Source organism: Stegostoma tigrinum, chromosome 8 (genome assembly GCF_030684315.1).
Source record: "Stegostoma tigrinum isolate sSteTig4 chromosome 8, sSteTig4.hap1, whole genome shotgun sequence".
Classification (NCBI taxonomy): Eukaryota; Metazoa; Chordata; class Chondrichthyes; order Orectolobiformes; family Stegostomatidae; genus Stegostoma; species Stegostoma tigrinum.
Genome location: NC_081361.1, coordinates 3391515 through 3413888, shown reverse-complemented (window position 1 = coordinate 3413888; position 22374 = coordinate 3391515). Strand labels below are relative to the sequence as shown.

Here is a 22374-nt window from a genome sequence, read left to right as displayed (position 1 = left end):
TATAAGAGCTCCTCAGAGGAGGCCCGCCCAAAGCAGAAGCTAAAGATCTCAAGGGAGAAGGAAAGCAGCACCCCGATTCCAGGTGACGGGAAGCGTCATGAGGCTTTGTCCGACACCCAGCCACGCGCTGCTGGGACCCTGGAGAACCACCCCCGGAACATTCAGGCAGGAAGCAGGAAACATCATGTCCCCAGTCTGACCCAGAGCCAGACTCTCCTGACTCCATACCCGCGACGGGGGGGTGCCGTCTGGAAGGCAGCACGGATGGTTTCCTGAGCCCGGAGAGCGTCGGGCAGTTAGCCCGGGCAATGGACATGAAGGGACAGATAGAGGGGGCTGGACCTTGGAATCGGGGAGGGTACTGCGGTCACTGCGGGTACGAGTTGCGAGCATTAATGTGCGCAGGGTCAAGTCCACCGCAAGATGTGTGTCCACCTTGGCCGACCTGACCACCGTCAAGGCAGACCTCCTGTTTCAGCAGGAGTGCGGGATACCGCAGCTCAGCAGGTACGGGAAATGGTTGGGTGCCTGGACCTGTGGGCCTTCGATCTGGTCTGGGGGGCGTAACGACTGTCACTTCTCGGGCCTGGCTATTCTGCTGCGCGGGTGCAACTTCATAATCTCTCAAGTTCAGGTGGTGGTGGTGGAGCGCCTCCTAGTGGCTGATGTCACCTACAGGAACGGTCCCCTGAGGCTGATCAACGTGTACGCCCCAGCGGTACGGAGTGAGCGGTTCGCCGTCATGCAGCAGCTTCCACCTCTGCTGGCCATGTCCAGCCCGGTCATGCTCGGCGGAGACTTCAACTGCATCATCGATGCAGATGGAAGATCCGGCCTGGGGACAGCGGGTGGGGGGAGTCAACTGGACGTCACGTCCCAGATTCCTGGTGGGCACGGTGAAGGACGCGAAGCTGCTCGATGTCTTCAGCACCCCTGCAGACAGAGCGCAGCGGAGATACACCTGGTGGCGGCCAGACGTGTCTATCCGCTCAAGGATAGACTTCCTGTTTGTGTCACGGGCGTTCTCGGTCAGGTCCACCGGCCTCGAACCGGTGTTTTTTTCTGACCACTGCCTCCTGCTGGCCGACTGTCACTTACAGGACGACCAGCCGGCCGGCAAGTGGACGTGGAAGCTCAACACGACTGTTGACCCCAGAGAACGTCAAGGAGCTGAAGAGGGAGGACGCTGGTTGGAGAGCCGTGAAACCCCTCTTTGAGTCTCGGGGCGACTGGTGGGAGACGATGAAGGAGAACATCGAGAGGTTCTTTGTCCTCGAGGGTGTTCGGAAGGCGAGAGAGGGGCGGGGAAATCTGTCGCAACTCCAGAAAAGGATGCAGAACCTGCTCTTCCTGCAGTCGATGGGGGTCGATGTCACGGAGGACCTCCGCGAGGTGAGGGGCCAGCAAGCCTCGCTCTTCGCCGCGGAGGCCTCCAGGATTATCTTCCGGTCCAGGGTCCGCTCTGTGGAGCGGGACGAGATGTGTTCGCGTTTCTTCTTTCAGAAGGTGCACAAAGAGAACTCTGTGCTCAGCCGGCTCAAGGAGCACGACGGCTCGGTGACGTCATCTCGGCCCGACATTTTGAGGACCAGCAGATTCTTCTATGCCAGACTGTACGACGCGAAGCCCACGGACGGCACGGCCTCCGAGTCGTTTCTCTTGTCTATCACGGTGGTCTTATTCGATGGCACGATGGAGTAGCTGGACCGGCCGATATCCCTGGAGGAGCTGACCAGAGCCCTCAAGTCCTTGGAGAGGAGAATAAGGCTCCCGGGAGCGACAGACTACAGGTCGAGCTGTATTCTGCTCTGTGGGACCTGGTCGGCCAGGACCTGCTGGAGGTGTACGATAGTGCGCTTCGGGCAGGGGAAATGTGCAAGTCCATGAGGAAGGGCATCATCACCCTCATTTACAAGAGGAAGGGGGAAGAGGGAAGAAATTAAGAATTGGCGTCCCATTTCACTATTAAACGGGGACGACAAAATCCTGGCCAAGGTCAGAGCCAACCGGGGCAGGTCTGTCCTGGAGTCGGTTATTCACCCTGACAAAACCTGTGCTGTGCCGGGCAGGAAGATCGTTGGGAGCCTCACGCTCATCAGGGATACGATCGCCTACGTGCAGGACAGGCGGGTGGACACCTGCCTCATCAGCCTGGACCAGGAGAAGGCCTTTGACAGGGTCTCTCATGCTGACATGAGGGACGTCCTCGCCAAATTGGGGTTCGGGGAGGGCATCCGCAATTGGATCCGGTAGGTCTCCACAAACATTGTTAGTGCAGTCTCGATCAACGGGTGTGAATCAGACAGTTTTCCTGTCAGATCTGGAGTCAGGCACGCTCTCTCCTGCCTTGTTCGTGTGCTGTGTGGAGCCCTTCGCCACATCCATCAGGAAGGACATGAGCCTGAAGAGCGTGACTATCCCAGGCAGCGGAGGCCTTCAGGTCAAGGCGATGTCGTCGTCTTCTGCACCGATTGTTGGCTGGTGAGTAGGCTGTCGGACATCTGCAGCCAGTTTGAACTGGCCTCGGGTGCCAACGTCAACGGGGTAAGAGCGAGGCCATGTTCTTTGGGAACTGGGACGACTGCTCCTTCATCCCCTTCACCGTCAGGACAGACGACCTGAAGGTGCTGGGTGTTTGGTTCGGTGGAGCTGGGGCATGCGTTGAGACTTGGGAGGAGCGTATCACCAAACTGAAGCAGAAGCTGGGCAGGTGGACGCTCCAGTCCCTCTGCATCACGGTTAAGAACCTGGTTGTCAGGTGCGAGGGGCTTTTGGTACTGTTGTACGTGGCGCAGGCCTGGCCTATTCCCTGGACCTGCGCCGCTGAGGTCACCTGGGCCATCTTCCACTTCATTTGGGGATCAAGGATGGACCGGGTCCGCAGGGACACCATGTACAAAGACCTGGAAAATGGGGGAAAGGGCGTTCCGAACACCACACTCGCCCTGACGGCTACCTTTGTGTGCGGCTGCATCAAGCTGTGCATAGATCCTCAGTACGCAAACACCAAGTGTCACTACTTACCGAGGTTCTACCTGTCTCCGGTGCTGCGAAGGATGGGCTAAGCCTCGTTGCCGCGGAATGCTCCGAGTAGGTGGACTGTCCCGTACCACCTGTCCTTCATGGAGAAATTTTTGGAGGGAAACATCTTTGACCACAAGGCCGTCAGGCAGCGGTCAGCACGTAGTATCCTCGAGACCCTTCGGGAAAAGGAGAGGGTGGATCCCATCGTGTGGTTCCCCATGCAGACTGCCGAAGTCATTTGGCAGAATGCCTCATCACCAGAACTTTCAAACAAGCACAAGGACATTGCTTGGCTGGCAGTGAAAGGGGCTCTGCCAGTGAGATCCTTCATGCATGCCCAGAATCTCTTGCACCACCGCACGCTGCCCTCGAGACGGCTGCGGGGGCGGGGGGGGGCCGCGAGACTGTCGATCACCTCCTTCTGGAGTGTGCCTATGCGCATGAGGTCTGGAGGGGGATGCAGTGGTATTTGTCGAGGTTCGTCCCGAGCAGCTCCGTGACACGGGACTCCGTCCTCTACAGGCTGTTTCCTGGGAGGCACACTGAGACCAACATCAACTGCGCCTGGAGGACTATCAATGTGGTCAAAGATGCTCTTTGGTCTGCCCGCAACTTGCTGGTCTGCCAGCTGAAAGAACTGACACGGACTGAGTGTTGCAGACTGGTGCACTCCAAGGGACGCGTTAAGCCTGGGGCAGCCGCCGCCGAGGCACTGTGGGGAAAGACCACCGTGTGAAACCCCTCGTCCAGAATAGGAAAAAAAGAGCCCTATCTGGTAACTGGGCCCAGCTGGCACCTCCCCCAACTGGTCAGGGGGCCAAATGGGACTGCGTGGGGAGACAACTGCCGGGGTATTTTCTTTGCTTTGTTTTTTTCTTCTTTGTTTTGTTTTTTTCCTTTAGTTGGTGTATGCACCCCCGGGTAACCTGGAGCGGCTTGCATGACTGGGTAGGTGTATAAATATGTTTTTTTTTGTACATCTTATGAATAAAGTATATTTTTTCAAATAAAAAAAGTGACGAAACGTGTGAAAATGAGCCTTCCAGCTCAGTGAGCAAATTTACATCCAGTCTTGTTGTCTATTCCAAAACGTAATACCATGCCACACCTACCACAAAACATGGCAGTGGACAGACAGAAAGGAAATTAGCCGTCAGAATATGTGAACGTCAGCTAGCAGCAAAATGGCACGATGAATTCTCCTTGATATCTGTGCATTCAGACAATGAAGGCCGTCAATTTAACTGAGGCTAAGTGGCCATAGTAGCCCACGCCAAACACACACACGCATGGGAATTCCTGGAGGCATGATTCTCCATCCATGCTTCAATCAACAAATACATAGAATCGGACGCTACTTACAAACCCATACAGATCAAAACTGAAAATGACAGTACTCACCATAACGGACCGGACAGCATAAATTCCCAGCAGAGTAGAATAACATCGGTTCAAAGGCTGTCTCCAGGCACGGTGACACAACACCTGAACAAATACAAGCCAGTTCGGTGAGCAAGTCAACAGTCTTATCCACAACCCAAGCTATTGAACTTTGCCAAAATTTTAGACTACATTTTTCATTCTGTCCCTTTGGAGAACAATTCTTGTAGCTCACAAAACTGCTACTTCAAAGTAACATCAAAAAAAAAGTCCAAATGAATGCATTGATGAGGGGAGTTCTGGCCAGTCATGCAGACGTGGGTATCATCTGATGCATGGAGAATGCTTTCTGACCAGAGCTGCAGCAGATGAGTGTCAGATACACAGACAGACTGGGCAAATAGATTTACATCAGAGCTCACATCTCCCAGCCTGGGAATCTGAGGCGGCGCTCAGACATTCAAGTAATGAGCCTCAATATCAGCTCAGCAAGATCTCACAATTGCATTTGCAGATACAAACGATTTTGTTTTACAATTTCATGATGCAATCAGGAAAATCTATGACACAAAATGTAACCTCCTTCTCATTCCACACCTTTTCTACCTCGGTACCATCCGACAGGTAATATACATCCCCCGATCTCTAACATTCTGCAGGATCCCACCTTTTCCTACATTTGCACTATTCTCCCATGTCTGCAAATGTCCCTTTCTCTGGAACATGTCCAGGTTCTATAACCTTCCTATCTCTGAAACATCCCCAGAACAGCACCGGAGGTAAATGGAGGTGACTGAGATCAGAATGATTTTGTACACATGAGAATTTTACATAAATACGGAGGGTTGCAATCACAGGAAGGGGTTTCAGGGAGCTACAAAGCATGTGATCTGAATGCGTTAATACAAATAGGAAGGGTTGTCAGGAGTAGAGGAGATTACACAGACGTCAATAGATGTCAAGATTGGGAGGGCTGTGCTAAGTGGACGAGATTTCATAGGTAGACAGGATCTTAGAACTAAGAGGAGTTCACGTCAAGACAAAGAGATGTAGGGGCTGCACGAGTTCATCGAGAGGGGGAGGTTAGGAGGGCTGGAGCAGTTTGCAGGGATAAGGACGCTTACAGGATGGGGGTGCTTTACAAAAACAGGGAATGTTTTATGGAATGGTGCATTGTACACAGAAAATAGGATCCAAAACAGAAATGGACACCTGTAGCGACTGAAGAAATGCAATGTAGAGATGGAGCAAGACTTAGATGGGAAGGCTGGAGTCCAAAAGTGTCTTCAAAGAGACAGAAACAGCAATAGGGGCTGGAGACAGTTATACAGATAAAGTAGCATTGAACAAACCGGATGTGATCCTGAGACACAGAGTTGTAGGGGTGGGTGAAATTTGCAGAGCTATTTACAGAGAGGGGGACATTTTTAAGCTACAGTAATAGGAAACATATTGCAGCATTACACAAAGAGACAGTGTTTGAGATGCTGGTTTACAAAGAATGGCAGGGCTCTAGGCAGGGGAGGAGCAAACAGAGAAATGGAACATTGCAGCGGCTACAAAAAATGTACAGAGTGTAGGGAGATTTATTGGGCCGAGGGGAGGTTAGAAAGACTGTGGACTGCAGAGTTTGCAGGGACTGGAGGAGGCCTGACAGATGGGGAGTGAGACAGGGGCTGGAGGCCTTTACTGGAGATAGATGTTTGCAGGAAAATGAGGAGTTTACAGATATAAAGGAGGGCAACAGAGGCTGGTTCAGATTGCATACACAGGGTGGGCTGATGAGCTACAGAGCATCAGACAGGTTTAAAGGAGCAGGAAACGGTAACAGAGATAGGGAAAGTTTCAATGTTGTAAGAGGTATGAGCGTGTGGGACGAGGTCACAGAGGCAGGGGTGGCTATAGGGATTGGAGGAGCACACGGAGGTCGGGACACTGGAGGATATAATGTTACACAATAGGGAGAATTCCAGCATCTGAAGGGAAAGAAAACATGGAAGGCTATTGGGCTGCAGGAGGAAACAGACCGTGAGTAATGCAGGTACTGGAGCAGGTTTGAGATATACGCAATACTCTGCAGTGTAAGAAAGTTCCAGTGATAAGAGGCTGTGTAAGTTACACATAGGGAGGATAGCAGGAGCCAGAGGTGGTTATGGAGAGAGGCAGTGTTACACAGAAACATAGGAAAATGGGTTAGGTGTAGACTATTCAGCCCCATGGGCCTGCTCCACTCTTCAATCAGATCACGACTGATCATTTAGCTCAGTTCCCTCTTCCTGCTTTCTTGCCATACGGAAACGGTCATGACTGGAGCAATCTACAACGATCGGGAGCGTTGGAGTGAGTGGAGTAAGTTACAGAGATAAAGAGAGCTGTGGAGCACTGTCAAAGTTAAAGACACAGGGAGAGTCATTCAGCCTGGAGAAGATTACAATGTTACACAGAAGTGTACAGGCTGAAAGAGGTGACAAAACTGGAGGTATGTAGGGGTTAGAGGAGGTTACTGTGACAGGGAGGATGGTAGAAGCTTTTCTTGGTTATAAAAGTAATTATCTTCTTTGTTTTTGAAAGAGATAACAGACAAAGGTTTTGAATGACTCAGGAGATTACTTGCACAAGGAGGAGTAGAGCAAGATGGTATCAGAGATAATGGGAACTGCAGATGCTGGAGATTCCAAGATAATAAAATGTGAGGCTGGATGAACACAGCAGGACAAGCAGCATCTCAGGAGCACAAAAGCTGACGTTTCGGGCCGAGACCCTTCATCAGAGAGGGGGATGGGGGGAGGGAACTGGAATAAATAGGGAGAGAGGGGGAGGCGGAGCGAAGATGGAGAGTAAAGAAGATAGGTGGAGAGAGTGTAGGTGGGGAGGTAGGGAGGGGATAGGTCAGTCCAGGGAAGACGGACAGGTCAAGGAGGTGGGATGAGGTTAGTAGGTAGCGGGGGTGCGGCTTGGGGTGGGAGGAAGGGATGGGTGAGAGGAAGAACCGGTTAGGGAGGCAGAGACAGGTTGGACTGGTTTTGGGATGCAGTGGGTGGGGGGGAAGAGCTGAGCTGGTTGTGTGGTGCAGTGTGGGGAGGGGACGAACTGGGCTAGTTGAGGGATGCAGTGGGGGAAGGGGAGATTTTGAAACTGGTGAAGTCCACATTGATACCATATGGCTGCAGGGTTCCCAGGCGGAATATGAGTTGCTGTTCCTGCAACCTTCGGGTGGCATCATTGTGGCAGTGCAGGAGGCCCATGATGGACATGTCATCAAGAGAATGGGAGGGGGAGTGGAAATGGTTTGCGACTGGGAGGTGCAGTTGTTTTTTGCGAACTGAGCGGAGGTGTTCTGCAAAGCGGTCCCCAAGCCTCCGCTTGGTTTCCCCAATGTAGAGGAAGCCGCACCGGGTACAGTGGATGCAGTATACCACATTGGCAGATGTGCAGGTGAACCTCTGCTTGATGTGGAATGTCATCTTGGGGCCTGGGATGGGGGTGAGGGAGGAGGTGTGGGGACAAGTGTAGCATTTCCTGCGGTTGCAGGGGAATGTGCCGGGTGTGGTGGGGTTGGAGGGCAGTGTGGAGCGAACAAGGGAGTCACGGAGAGAGTGGTCTCTCCGGAAAGCAGACAGGGGAGGGGATGGAAAAATGTCTTGGGTGGTGGGGTCGGATTGTAAATGGCGGACATTTTCCATCCCCTCCCCCCATTTACAATCCGACCCCACCACCCAAGACATTTTTCCATCCCCTCCCCTGTCTGCTTTCTGGAGAGACCACTCTCTCCGTGACTCCCTTGTTCGCTCCACACTGCCCTCCAACCCCACCACACCCGGCACCTTCCCCTGCAACCGCAGGAAATGCTACACTTGTCCCCACACCTCCTCCCTCACCCCCATCCCAGGCCCCAAGATGACATTCCACATCAAGCAGAGGTTCACATGCACATCTGCCAATGTGGTATACTGCATCCACTGTACCCGGTGCGGCTTCCTCTACATTGGGGAAACCAAGCGGAGGCTTGGGGACCGCTTTGCAGAACACCTCCGCTCAGTTCGCAAAAAACAACTGCACCTCCCAGTCGCAAACCATTTCCACTCCCCCTCCCATTCTCTTGATGACATGTCCATCATGGGCCTCCTGCACTGCCACAATGATGTCACCCGAAGGTTGCAGGAACAGCAACTCATATTCCGCCTGGGAACCCTGCAGCCATATGGTATCAATGTGGACTTCACCAGTTTCAAAATCTCCCCTTCCCCTACTGCATCCCTCAACTAGCCCAGTTCGTCCCCTCCCCCCACTGCACCACACAACCAGCCCAGCTCTTCCCCCCCACCCACTGCATCCCAAAACCAGTCCAACCTGTCTCTGCCTCCCTAACCGGTTCTTCCTCTCACCCATCCCTTCCTCCCACCCCAAGCCGCACCCCCCGCTACCTACTAACCTCATCCCACCTCCTTGACCTGTCCGTCTTCCCTGGACTGACCTATCCCCTCCCTACCTCCCCACCTACACTCTCTCCACCTATCTTCTTTACTCTCCATCTTCGGTCCGCCTCCCCCTCTCTCCCTATTTATTCCAGTTCCCTCCCCCCATCCCCCTCTCTGATGAAGGGTCTCGGCCCGAAACGTCAGCTTTTGTGCTCCTGAGATGCTGCTTGGCCTGCTGTGTTCATCCAGCCTCACATTTTATTATCGTGGAGCAAGATGGAATGTGTTATCGATACAAAATGAGTTTATTGTGATCGTGAGGGTTGTAGTGATGAAACGACATGACAGCAAGTGTAGTAGAGAGTTGATGGTGGTACCGAGATAGGGAGGAGCTGCAAGAGGTGATGGCGATAGTGAGTTTGTGGCGGTGTGGGATGGTTACATCAAAAGCGAGGGGTTTGGGGGATGAAAAAAGAAGTTATCAAGGTAGAGAGGTTTCTCCTGAATGGAAGAGACTACATGGATGGCGATGGTTCAAGCGACTGGATTTTTTTCACAGATACGGAGAGTCAATGGAGCTGGTGAAGGTTTCGAGGATCGAGAGGGTTGAAGGAGTCAAGTCGAATACACAGGCATGGAGGGTTGTGTTGATGGGAGAAGCTACAGGGATAGGGACTGTTGTCGGGCCATTTCTTAGTTTTGTGTCTTGGTTACCTGCCTCACATTCATGAGTCACTTCAGTACCTGGGTGATCTGTAGGGGTTTACATAGAACTCTCCCTGTCTATCTCCATGAGAAGGTTACACTGGTACAGACAATGTTAGGGATTGGAAGAAACTGACAGAGCCACTATGCATTCTACAGACTAAAGATGGTTACGAACACAGCAAAGATTACAGGGTCTAGAGGGGATTACAGACAAAGGGAGGGTTGTAGGGTGGGGAAGAGGTTAGAAAGACAGTTGGTGTTGTAAGGATGGGGGGCACTGATTGTGATCAATTGGCGTAATTGACATAGAGAGGATCTGTGCAGGTTACAGTACAAGAGAGGTTTGTACAGGCAATATATGAGTTTACACAGACAGGAATGGTTCTCAGGGCTGGAGGAACTAACTGTGAAAGGGAATGCTATAACGAATGGAGAAGGTAACATTCACGGAGAATTTCAGTGGCGAAAAGAGGTGACAGTCATATGGCCCTTTGTTTGGACAGGAGAAGTTTACATTGGCAAGCAGCACTTTGGAGAATGAGGGGCTTGACAGAGAGAGGGCGATGAGCAGGAACTAGATAAGGTTTGAGAGAGAAAGACAGTTGACAGCTTTGGAAGATGATGCAACATACAGAGCATGACAGAGTTTGGGCAAGATCTAGAAGTTCACAAGGGTTATAGGAACAGGAGGAGGAGGAGGATGCAGATAAGTTGCGGTTTGGAATGGGATAAGGTTACAAGAACAAAAGAAGGTTCCAGGAATGTGAAGGGCTATGGGGGCTGCAACCAATTCCAGAGATAGGGAGGGATTCACATGTTGCAGGTTACAGAGTTCAGGATGGTTTTTGCAATTGGATGAAGTTAGTAATACAAAGTATTGTAGACACTGGATGAGGTGACAGTTTGCACGGATCTTCGGACTGAAGGACGTTAGAGAAACAGAGAGATGTAGGGGCTGGAGTTGGATACAGCAATCAAGAGGATTTTACAGGTATATGGATGGTTTTAGTGGCTTCAAGAGGTTAAAGAGTTAGTAAGGCTAATAAGGCCTGAAGGATGGAGAATGAGGAGCATTGTCACGATAGGAGAGATTGTACAGACTGAACGAGGCTGCAAACATGAGGAGGATTAAAATGGCTTCAGAATGCAATATATTGGAGCAGTTTACACAGGCAGGAAGAGCTATCAGACTGGAGAAATTTAGAGATAGGGAGGTCTGTAGGAATGGTCAATTGTCACAGAGGTCATGTGGTGCTGTGTTACGGGAGGCAGGAGTGTTCTCGGGACTGGAGAAGGTTACAGTGATATCATGTGTTGCAGGGGCATGAGGATGTCGTCCAGACGGGGAGGTGAGTTGGGGCTGGAGGATATTACAGAGACATGGTGGACTGTAAGTAGTGGATAAGATGACAAGTGTCAAAATTATTGTTATGACTTGAGGAGGAGGACAATACCAGGATTGGACACGTTATCAAGACTGGAGCAATTTGCAAAGATGGGAAGGGGAGTCAGAATTGGCAGAGGTTTTAAATATACAGAGGGATTTTAGCGAGGACTGGAGGAGCCAGAGATATCAAATGTTCGAGGAGTTAGAAGGATTCAATGCACTGAAGATGATGAGTTGCAACAAAGGATCTGTAGACTTACTATATGACTGACTGTTGGAGAGAGAACATGGAACGGAAACATCCCAGGGTTCAATGCCACCGTCTTGAGAGAGGCCCGCTTTTAATTCTGCTGTTCTTATCCTCACGAAGACAGCACAGGCCTGGATTGAGAATTATGGACTTCCTATGCAATCCTCGGAAGCTTTAGTACAGAGCTGAAAGTAGGGTGGTGAGGTTTTTGAGAAGACTTGCAGCTCAGGTTGTGTATGATGTTTTAGACTTGCTCGCCGAGACAGTGTGTTTGATTGCAGATGTTTCATCACCCTGCTAGGTTACGTTGTCAGTGTGCCTCCAGTGAAGGGCTGGTGTTCTGTCCCACTTGTTATTTATGTGCCTCGGTTTGCTGGGGTGGTTGGCATCACTTCCAGTTTTGTTTTCCAGTGGTTTGTATATCGGGTCCAGATCAACGTATTTGTTGATGGATTTCCAGTCGGAATACCAGGCCTCCAGGAATTCCCTAGCATGTCTCTGTTTGCTTTGTACTATTGTGGATGTGTTGTCCCAGTCAAATTGGTGTCCTTCTTTGTCAGTGTGTACTGAAATCAGTGAGAACTGGTCATGTCTCTTGGTGGATAGTTGGTATTTGTGCATCCTTGTTGTCAGTTTTCTTCCAGTTTGGCCTGCATAATGTTTCTCACTGTCCTTGCGTGGTATTTCGTATTGGTTTTGGGTGTGGGATCCCAGACATTTGTCAAGAGCAGTCGTAGGTGGTTGTTGGTTTGTGGGCGAGCCTGATACCTCAGGATCTGAATAGTCTTGTGGTCACCGCTGATAGGTCTCTGATTTGTGGTAGGATGACTGGTGTATGTGGCTGTATTGTGCCTTATTGTTGTGGTCTGTCCTGTGGGTAACAGTGGATTGTGCCTTTTGGGTATCCATTTCCTTTAAAAACTCCGTATAAGTGCTCCACGTCTGATATGAGCAGTTCCAGGTTGCTGCAGTGTGTTGTGGCTCGTTTGAATTTTGTCCTGTTGTATCTCCGTTTATCACACCAGCAACTATCCACCAATACCTGTAAAGTATCTGGTCCGTATGAGCTGTACACATTCCGTACACGATGATCTGGAGTTCCCTGTTGCTCTTACATTCCACCACAGCTGAGGAAGGGTTATTGTTCTCTTCTTTTATGAATTTTATTCTAGTGAGGATGTTGTTTATCCGTCAGTGGGTTTCTTCTGGTCTTCTAGATGTGATCATCAAGGTGTCATCTACCACAGGGGACCCAGAGTTTGGGTTAGATAGTGGGGAGCGTTTTCCATTCTCATCTTTGCATTACCACTTCTGCAAGCTGTCCTGATATAGGGATCCCACTGGTGTTCCATTGATTTGTTTGAATTTCGGGAGGTGAGACACATATCCAGCATTTTCAGGGTGCTGTCCTTGTTGATTCTGTTAGTTTGCAGCGCCTGCCATCCTGGTTCATCCAGCAGAGTGGCCATTGTCTCTTTGGCTCAGTCAGTGTTTATGGATGTAAATCGTGCCGTAATATCAAAGAATATCATCATCTCCTCCTCTTCTGTTCTGGTGTCCTTGACGATGTTGAGGAATTCTAGGGAAGAGTGTATTAGGTGGATAGTGTTGTCCATGAAGTATTTCAGTTTCCGTTATTGTTCTTTGGCTAGCCTATATGTTTGTCTACCTGCTCCTGGCTCGGTGAGCAAGCCTACAACATCAGCAGGTTTGTGATTGAGTCTGGGGTCTTTCTGCACTGTGCGCCCCCTTCTGCACTGTAGCTACATCATACCTCATGGGTCAATGTTTTAAGCCTTCTGCTCTGCTCTGCTCACTGTGAGTATCTTACCTGACTGCAAGATCTGACGAATGCTCCAGATCTCCCTGTCCGTTGTCGCTTGCATTGACCAGTTGACTTCAACATGGTGATGGACCAGACTGGAGTCAGGAATTCTGCTCAGTCAGCAACTTTCAGTATTTGCCGAAGACAGAAGCATAAACAGACCGAGAAATTAGACTGATGCAGTGAGGATTACAGATGTGGAAGAGGGCTGAGCACTGCAGATATCTGGACAATCCCTGTCTCCATCCCTGGCCTCTGCTGCCACATCTCTGGAGTGGAGAATTCTGCTGGCTCAGGATCTCATTGCAGCGGCAATCATTAGATCCACACTGTGACAGTTACTGTTTGAAGAGATACTGGCTGATATCACCAGGAAGGTGTCAGGATCACCCAATGGTCAGGAAGAAGGAGTTTTGATTCATGGTGCACTGGTATCAGTACTCAGGGATACACGAGCTTCGAGTGGGACAGGCGATGGCCGTGTGTTCCTCTCACGAGACTATTAATCCATAAATTAATGACAATGTCTGAAATACCCATCTGATTCCATGATATCCTTCAGGGAAGGACATCTGCTCTGCTCACCTGGTCTGGCCGACATGTGACTTCAGACACAGAGCAACATGTCTGACACCCAACTCCCTCTGAAAAGGCCCAGCAAGGCACTCAGTTCAAAGGCAGCTTGGGTTGCAAATAAGAGCTGGCCGGCTTGAAACACCCACATCCCGAGTGAATAAATAATCACGGAACGGTGTAAAACATTCAACAGAAGGACATTCCATTGGAGCAGACAAAACCTCCGCAAGAAATTCCCATTCTCTCTCACTCAGGGAACCAAGTATCGGATTCAAAGAAAACCAAAGAAAGAATCAAAGAAAAAAAAATTCTGAAGTGAAGGAATGTGTTCCAGCAAATGACAACGGGCCATTGTATATGGAAGTAGGTGTTAAAGGGACTGCAGATGGGCTCCTTGCAAGAGGAAACATTGTTGGGGCTCAATGAGATGACAGGACCAGGGAGAGTTGAAGGAGCTGGAGGTGGTGAGAGCGTTAGAGAGTGGCAAGGGCTTGAATGATGTTACAAAACCAGTACAAATTGCTGCAATGCTTGCAGAGGGTGGGAAGGGAAATATACCCTATTATTTCTTCATTCGTGGAATGAGGGTGTCACTGGAAGGACCAGCATTTAGTGCCCATTGATAATTGCACTGGGCAATTGCTAAGGGACAGTTATGAGTCAACCATTTTGTGGTGGGTCTGGAGTCACATTTTGGTTAGATGTGGTCAGTTTTCCTTCCCTTAGGGACATTCGGTAAGGAGTTGGGATTTTGTTTTTCAACTGATAATCAACAATGGACACATCATTACAGATTATTTTTATTGAATTCTAATTCCACTATCTGCCACAGTGGGATTCGAAAGGAAAAATAAAACAGTGGATTGACAATCTTCTCAGTTCAGGGGAATGACTCGGAGCTGGCTGGCCATAGGCAGTGTACTGAGCAAGGGTAAATAAAGGGTGATTTGATGATAGGACACCGGCCTCTGTGCAGTTATCTCTCATGTACACAGACAAAAGCAGTTTGCAACACAGGATTGACCAACTGCAGGTCACAGGTTGGAAACAACTCCTCACACAGGACTGAGCAAGTGCAGTTTGCACACATACAATTGTGAGCAATCACAGTCCACAGAACATTTAAAAAAAAAGACTCGTTCCACTCAGGAAACTGACTGTTTGCTCTCATTGCACACGTTAGCAATTGCTGGGAGAACACAGATTGAAAACAATCACAACTGAACATGCAGAGGCCTGGCCACTCTCAATCTGCAAGAAAATAAAGCACAGTTCTCTGGACAGAACTGGCCATTCATCATTGACAGGACAAAATAAATGTTCCCAAACACCGAACCGATATTTTGCAATGAAAAGGAGTTTTAAAAACAACAGCATCCCACAGAATACGTGCTGTCCATCTGCACTGCACAGGTCAGCATTGTCTTGGAATTCCCTTCACTTGTCTGGGTGAATGTAGCTCCAACAATATTCAATAAGCTTGACACCATCCAGCACAAAGCAGCCTCATGTTTGGAACGATATTAACTCACTTCACTCGCAACGCAACGTGACAGCAGTGTCCACAATCTACGAGGATCATCAGCAGCAGCATTTCACAACACCATAAACAACCTGGAAGGAAAACAGCAGCAGGTGTATGACACCAGCAGCATTTACAAGGTCCCATCCAAGCCATGCTCCTTCCTAACAGCCCTGTGGCTGTCTGCAACCCAAAGGATTTCAGTGGGCCAAGCAAGGCAGCTCACAAAAAAAAAAGTTACTGGAAAAGGTCAACATCTGTGAAGAGAAACCAAGGTTTACATTGCTTAGAACCACCACCACCAGCTTCAGCAATAAAAGATGGGAAGTAAATAATGGCCACATCACATGCATGAACATGCGATAGAACTCAGGGACAATTCATGTCCCTTTAACAGCTTTGTATTCTCTATGCAACTCACAATCCTATGTTTATGCCATCAACAAACATGGAAAAAAATTATTTGATCTGTGCATCTAACTGATCGACAGATACTGTGAATAGCTGGAACCCAAACATGAATCCTTCCTCGAACTCTCAAGGTACAGCCTGCAAACTCACAAATCAACAAATTTATAAGCACGTGCTTTACCATCTGTTAAACAATTTTCAACACATGCCAGCACATCACCTCCAAGTCCATGTGGTCCAAATTTGTTAATTTGCTTTTTCAGTGGGAACCTTTAATATGCATCTGAAAAAGCAAATAAAGTTTCCTCCTACCATCATTTTTTTGGAGATAGATATAATAATTCTACGTTTGGATGTCATAATGGAAAATGACAATTTAGTACCGAAGTTAAGTGTCTAAATTCGAGGAATGCAGCTTATTATTAGATTACCTCTACCACTAGGCATTATCACTTTCATTAGACAGGACCTGGCACATATCGATGTGGGGGAGGAATTACTTGGATTTGAGTCTATATTCGGAAAGTTGGACTGTTATAAAGTGATACAATGAGAATGCATGATAAAATAACAAGGTGTAGAGCTCGATGAACACAGCAGGCCAGGGAGCATCATAGGAACAGGAAAGCTGACGTTTCGAGTCTGGAACCTTCTTCAGAAAAGGTGGGGGGGGGAGGAAGGGGATTCTGAAATAAATTGGGGGGAGGTGGTGGTGGAAGTTTGCTAAAAAAACAGATTAGTGGAGAGAAAATGGACAGGCCATTGAGGCAGATCTGGAGCCAGTCAAGGTGAGTGTCGGCAGGGAGTCGGGATGGGGACAGTCAGTTGAGGGAAGATGGACAGGTCACAGAGGCGTGGATGCGGCTGGTAGGTAGGCGGTGGGAGTGGGGAGTGGTCAGTGAGGTTGGAGGAGCAGAAAGTTGGGAGAAAGGACGGAGAGGTCAAGGAAGAGGGGCCAAGCTTCGCTGGTTTTGGGATGACGTCAGAGGTGGGGAGATTTTAAAGCTTACAAAGTTCACACTGAGACCATTGGGCTGCGGGGTTCCCAAGCAAAATATGAGGTACTGTTCCTGCCGCCTTCAGGTGGCATTGTTGTGGCTCAGGATGGTGAGGATCTCCAACATGTTCCGATTAATAAGGAGCAAGAATTAAATGCTTTTCAGGCATACTGGTGGATAAATTACCAGCGCCCATTGAAACTTATCCCAGGCTACTATAAGAGGCAAGAAAGGAGATTGCAGAGGCCTTGCAGATATATTAAATCGCTTAGTGGCCACATGTGTAGTGCTGAATGACTGGAAGATAGTTAATGTGTTTAATTTGTTCAAGAAGGGGAGCAAAGATTGGCCAGGTAATTGGAGAAGAGATCGCCTGATATCGGTCGCAACAAAATTATTGGAAGAAATTCTGAGGGAAAGGACAAATCAACACTTGCAAATGAAGGAATCATTGGGCTAATCAGCAGAGATTTGGTCAAGAGAGATCCTGTCTGATGAATTCAGTTGAGTTCTTTCAAATTGTGTCAAAAATTATTGATGAGGTCAGTGCAAATGAAATGGTTTGCATGAAAATCAGTGAAGCCTTTGACGATGTTGAACATGGAAGGCTGGTTCAAAAGGGAGGAACCCATGAGATTGAGACAAGTCGGCAAAAATAGATCCTAAACTGGTGGAGAGTTTTTTTTGTGATTGACAGCCTTTGACTATCAGCAGACTGCAGGGATCGCTGCAAGGCCCATTACTGTTTATTCTGTACATTAATGTCTTGGTTGTGAAAGTAGATGGTATCATCAGTAGGTTTGTAGATGACAAAAGTTGGACGCGCTGTCCATCGTGAGGTGGATGGTCTCAGACGACGGTCCGATATTGATCGGCTGATAAACTGAGCAGCGCAATGGCAGACAGAACTTATTTCTAATAAGTTTGAGGTAATACACTGTGCGAGTTACGGCAAGTGAAGGACATACATAATGAACAGTAGGTACAGGCAGAGTACTGAGAAACAAAAGGACCTTGGTACACAAGTCCATAGATCCCTGAAGGCATCAGCACAGGCAGACAGGGTGGTGAAGACACATGAACTGGGGCCACGTCCTCACAAGGTGAATTAGTAGAGGTACCCGAAAGGATCTATCCAGCCTCGCAGGGGTGTTGGATCCGAAACAGCAGAGACTGGCAAAGACGTTGAAGACAGCAATTTAAATAGACAAGGCAGGCAACAGCACGGCAAGAAATGAAGTAAAAGTGATAAAATTGAACTGTACTTATTTCCATGCAATGGACCTGACAGGAAAGGCAGATAAACTCAGAGCATGGATGAGGACATGGGGCTGGGACAGCAAACATATTACAGAAAAAAAACAGTGAGGGGAAAATAAGGACAAGCAGCTCAATGTACCAGGGTACAGACACCACAGGAAGATTCGAAGGAGAGGCAAGTTAGGAGGGGAAGAGGTATTTTTGAATTGGAGAATATTCCTGGGGTTTGCCCAGCAAAACTATTTTTGTGGAACTGAGAAATAAGAGTGGGCGATTGCTTTGATATAATTGGACAACCCAACAATTGGTGAGAAATTGAAGAGCAAATATGTTCAGAGGTCTGAGCTGTCTATCAGAACAATCAGGGTGTAATGGTAGGGGATTATAATTTTCCAAACAGAGACTGATACCGCACAGTGTTATGCGCTTTCGATGGGAGGAATTTGTTAAGTGTGTTTAAAAATAACTCCCTCAAACAATACGTAGACAGCCCGACTGAAGAAGGGGCAGACCCTGACCTCCACGTGCGAAACAAGGTCGGGCAAGGGACTGATGTGGTATTGAGGCAGCACTTTGGCAAAGAGATCACAATTTTATTAGTTTGAAAATTGCTATGGAAAAAGATTGGCCTGGTCCACAAAATAAAGTTATAAAGTAGGTCAAGAGCAATTATGATGGTATTTGACGGGAATTTTCAAAAGACGGTTGGGGAGGCTATTTGCAGGGGCATCTGGCAAGTTGGAAGCTTTCAAAAATGAGAGGTCAGAGCCAGCATATTTCTGTTAGTGTGATGGACGATGCTGACAGAAGTAGGAAACTCTGAATGACTTGTGATATAGAGGCTCTGATCAAGAAAAATGGGACACTGCTGGATCAAATGAATCCCTTGAGGACTATGGGAGTGTAGGAACAAACTTTATGAAGGAAATCGGGAGAGCAAAGATGGGGCATGAGACAACTTTGGCCGATAAGGTTAAGGAGAATCCAAAGAGATTCAATAAGGATATTAAGGGCAAAAGAGCAACTGGGCAGAAAATGGGGATTCATACAGATCAAAGAGGCCACCAATATGGGCAACCACAGGAGATGGGTGAGATGCTAAACAGTGTTTCATATCAGTCCTCACTGTGGGGGAAAAACCAGTAAATTCAGGTAAATAAAGAGTAATATCCTGAAAAGAGTTTACACGACAGAACAGTGATGTTAGATGTCTTAAAAAGCTTGATCAAGTGTACCTGATGTCTTTTGGGGAACCAGGGACGAATCTGTTGTACACCGAGCAGAGATATTTCACTCAAGCACAGGAGGTTGTGGGGTGACCTTTTACAAGTTAATTAATGCCTGAGGAGCATCAATAAGATGAATAGCCAACATCTCTCCCCCAGGGTAGGGGTGTCCAAAGCTAGAGGCCATAGGTTTGAGGTGAGAGGGGAAAGGTTTAAGGAGACATGAGAGGTAACATTTGCCACACAGTGAATGGTGCATATATGGAACGAGCTGCCAGAGAAAGCGACAACATTCAAAAGATAATGGGGCAGGTACATCGACAGCAAAGTTTTGAAAGGATAGGGGCCAAACTCAGGCAAATGTGACTTATTCCGTTCAGGAAACCTGGGCCTTATGGATGAATTGGGTCACACAGTCTGTTTCTGTGCTGCAAAATTCTATGACTCCAATTACTGGAGAAAGAGACGACTCAGACGAGACAAGTTGCAGACATTGAAGCAAGTTATAGAGATAGGGATGGTAGTCAGGATTGGAGTATATTTCAAATATATGGAGGGACTGTCGAGCGGGGAGGTGGTTACAGAAATAGGAGCAGTTAGAGGAGTTGGAACAGTTGAAGACTCTGGTCCACAAGAGTCTACATTTGACCACATAGACACAGTCATGGAGGAGGAACACAGAGTAGAAAGATCAGAGGCAGCATTACCGCCCTCTTGTTGGAGCTTTCACTTTTATGTTGAACCTCACAAAGACAGCACAGGCCTGCAATGATAACTGAACTTCCTATGCTATCTTTGGAAGGCATAGTGCAAAAATGCTTAAAGTAGGCCTCCCATGACAGTAGTGAACGAGTCTGGCTCAGTAATTAGGGAAAGAAGTCTGCCATTCTCACTTGGTCAGGTCAGACTCACAGGCATGTGGCAGACTCTCAACTACCTTCTGGCTTGCTGTGCCATTTCATTCAGTTCAAAACAGTTTAGGCTGGGTAATAAGTGCTCTCCAGGCAGAGACACGCACATCTCGTGAGTGAATAAATAATAACTGGCACCACTGTCCTGGTCAATCAAGTCGGCAGGTTTCTGGACAGTCCTGTAAACTGACAGAGAGGATGCTGAGACTGGGGTCAGGTGAAAGGAGATTCCCAGACCAAAGCAAAAGCTGAAGAATTATAGCAGCACGGTGATGTTGGTGAAAACAAGCATATCGGGACAGGAAGTAACAGGGTTTCACAAAAACAGTACATTTGTGAACCGGTATGTGTCGGGGAATTTTGGTAAAATGTACCTTACGATGTTCCTTTTGGGAAGGGCAAGGTATATGCAATAAGATAGTGTCATTCGAAGGGGAGCTCGGGGATTGTTTTTGTCAGTGTTCCTTTGAATAACACGTTGTGCAACAGGCTAGGGATGTAACTGTCCCAGATCGACCGCTGTATCATGAAGTTGAGTAAATGAGTAATGTCACACCGAGAGATCCTCAGGGAAATTATGAAAAAGTGGAATTCAAAGTAAGTATGAAGTTTTGAAGTGATCGTACAAATTACAAACAAAAAGAAACAAGGCCAATTGCATGAGTTTGGGCGGGGGGGCGGGGGGGAGAGAACCGGCCAAGTTAAACAGTGTAAAGAGACTGTAATGTATGGCCGCAAATGAACACAGAAAAACATTTGAAGGAACATTGTAAAATATTTTTTAAAACATGATATTCCACTGAAACAGGCAAAACCTCAGCAAGAAATTCCTATGTGCTTGTCAGGCGGAGTAAATGAGCAGATGCAATTAATACAGGCTGAGAAGACAACCCAAAAAAATACCCTAAAATTCTGAAGGGGAACAATGTGGATCAAAAAAATGACAGCAGACTACCAAAGTATAGAAGTCGGTGTTAAACAGATTGTAAGGGGTCTCTTCGCAGGAGGAACATGGTAGGAAGTGGAATCATTGTTGGGGTTCCATGAGATGACAGGAGCAAGGAGTGTTGAAGGTAGTGAAAGCGCTGCAGGGTTTGGCAAGGGCCTGAACAATGTCACAAACCCAGTACGAATTGCTGCACTGTTTGCAAAGGGTGTGGAAGGAAATACACCCTTTTATTTTTTCATTCCTGGGACTCGGCTATCACTGGATGGGCCAGTACTCAGTGCCTATTGCACTTTTGAGTTAAGCGTCAGCCATTTTGTTGTGGGTCTGCAGTCACATGTCAGCCAGGCCTGTTCAGATGCTGTTCCCCAAAGGGCATTCGTGATTGAGATTATCTTTTCTTTAAAAAAAAATATCAACAACGGACATACCATTCGTGATTATTTTTATTGAATTCTAATTCCACAATCTGCCCAGGTCCCCAGAACATTATCAATGTCTCTGGATGAACAGCCCAGTGGTATTATCACTAGACTGTGGCCGACCCCACAATGGAGTTGGTTGAAGTGATATGGAGTGTCACAGAACATGGAGACCATTACAAATGCAAAGCACGTTGTGTAATCCATAACAGACTTCAAAAATGGAAACTGTCAAAGCGGTATGAGATATACCAGAGACCAACAGGGCAGGTGGCGATGAAACAGGTTCAATATTGCGAGGAGATGTCTCAACAGGAGAATGTTAGGGCTTCTGTCATTTACAGACGTAAGGAATGCTGCAGGGACTGGATGAAGTCACAGTAATAAGGGTGTGTTTGTTATTTGAGGAAGAGGTGCCAACACAAGTACAAAAATGGAGCATTCACCGAACACACAAAGACCACACATACGAATAATCACAATAAAGATCAGCTCCACATTCATGTCAGGTGTGTGTGATCTTACTACTCAAAACTCCTAGGCATAAAACCTGCTCTCCACACAACACTGACTATTTACAATTCATTTGATGAACATTAGATCATAAATAACTGGCCATTTGAAGTCCACAGGATAAATAAAAGCTCCCCACAGATCACTGACAATTTGTAATTCACAACATACGAACCAGCAGTCCACGCAGAATTACCGAGACGCAGGCGTGAAAGGATGGGGAGGCTTTCAAGAGGAGGGAAAAAGAACTTAACGAGATGTTAAATGGGTGCGAGTGTATGAGCGAAAAGAACAGGGTGGACAGACTTGGATTGTTTCTGCTTGAGGGTCAATGGCTGAGCGGGCAACTTGTCGAAATATATAAAACTGTAAAGCAAGGATAGTGAATAATCGGAGTCTCTTCCCTCAGGTGAAAAAATATCAAATACAACGGTAATAAGTTTAGGCTGAGAGGGGAAAGTTTAAAGCAGGCATGAGAGTTTTTACTCTCATGGTGAGTGAGTGCCTGGAACAGATTGCCAGGGTATTTGGTCAAAGCAGAGAGGAGAGCAATGTTTAAGAGGCATTTGGACAGATACATCAATGGGCAGGGAAGGG

At 47.9% G+C, this 22374-nt stretch overlaps 1 long non-coding RNA gene across 1 annotated transcript in view; it reads right to left on the bottom strand.

The window, feature by feature from the left end:
• LOC132209893 (uncharacterized) overlaps positions 1-22374 on the bottom strand; it is a 50559-nt gene that overhangs the window by 5619 nt on the left and 22566 nt on the right. Inside the window, exon 2 of the long non-coding RNA XR_009446038.1 lies at positions 4426-4509. This is a non-coding gene — a long non-coding RNA (uncharacterized LOC132209893). The remainder of the gene's footprint in view (positions 1-4425; positions 4510-22374) is intronic.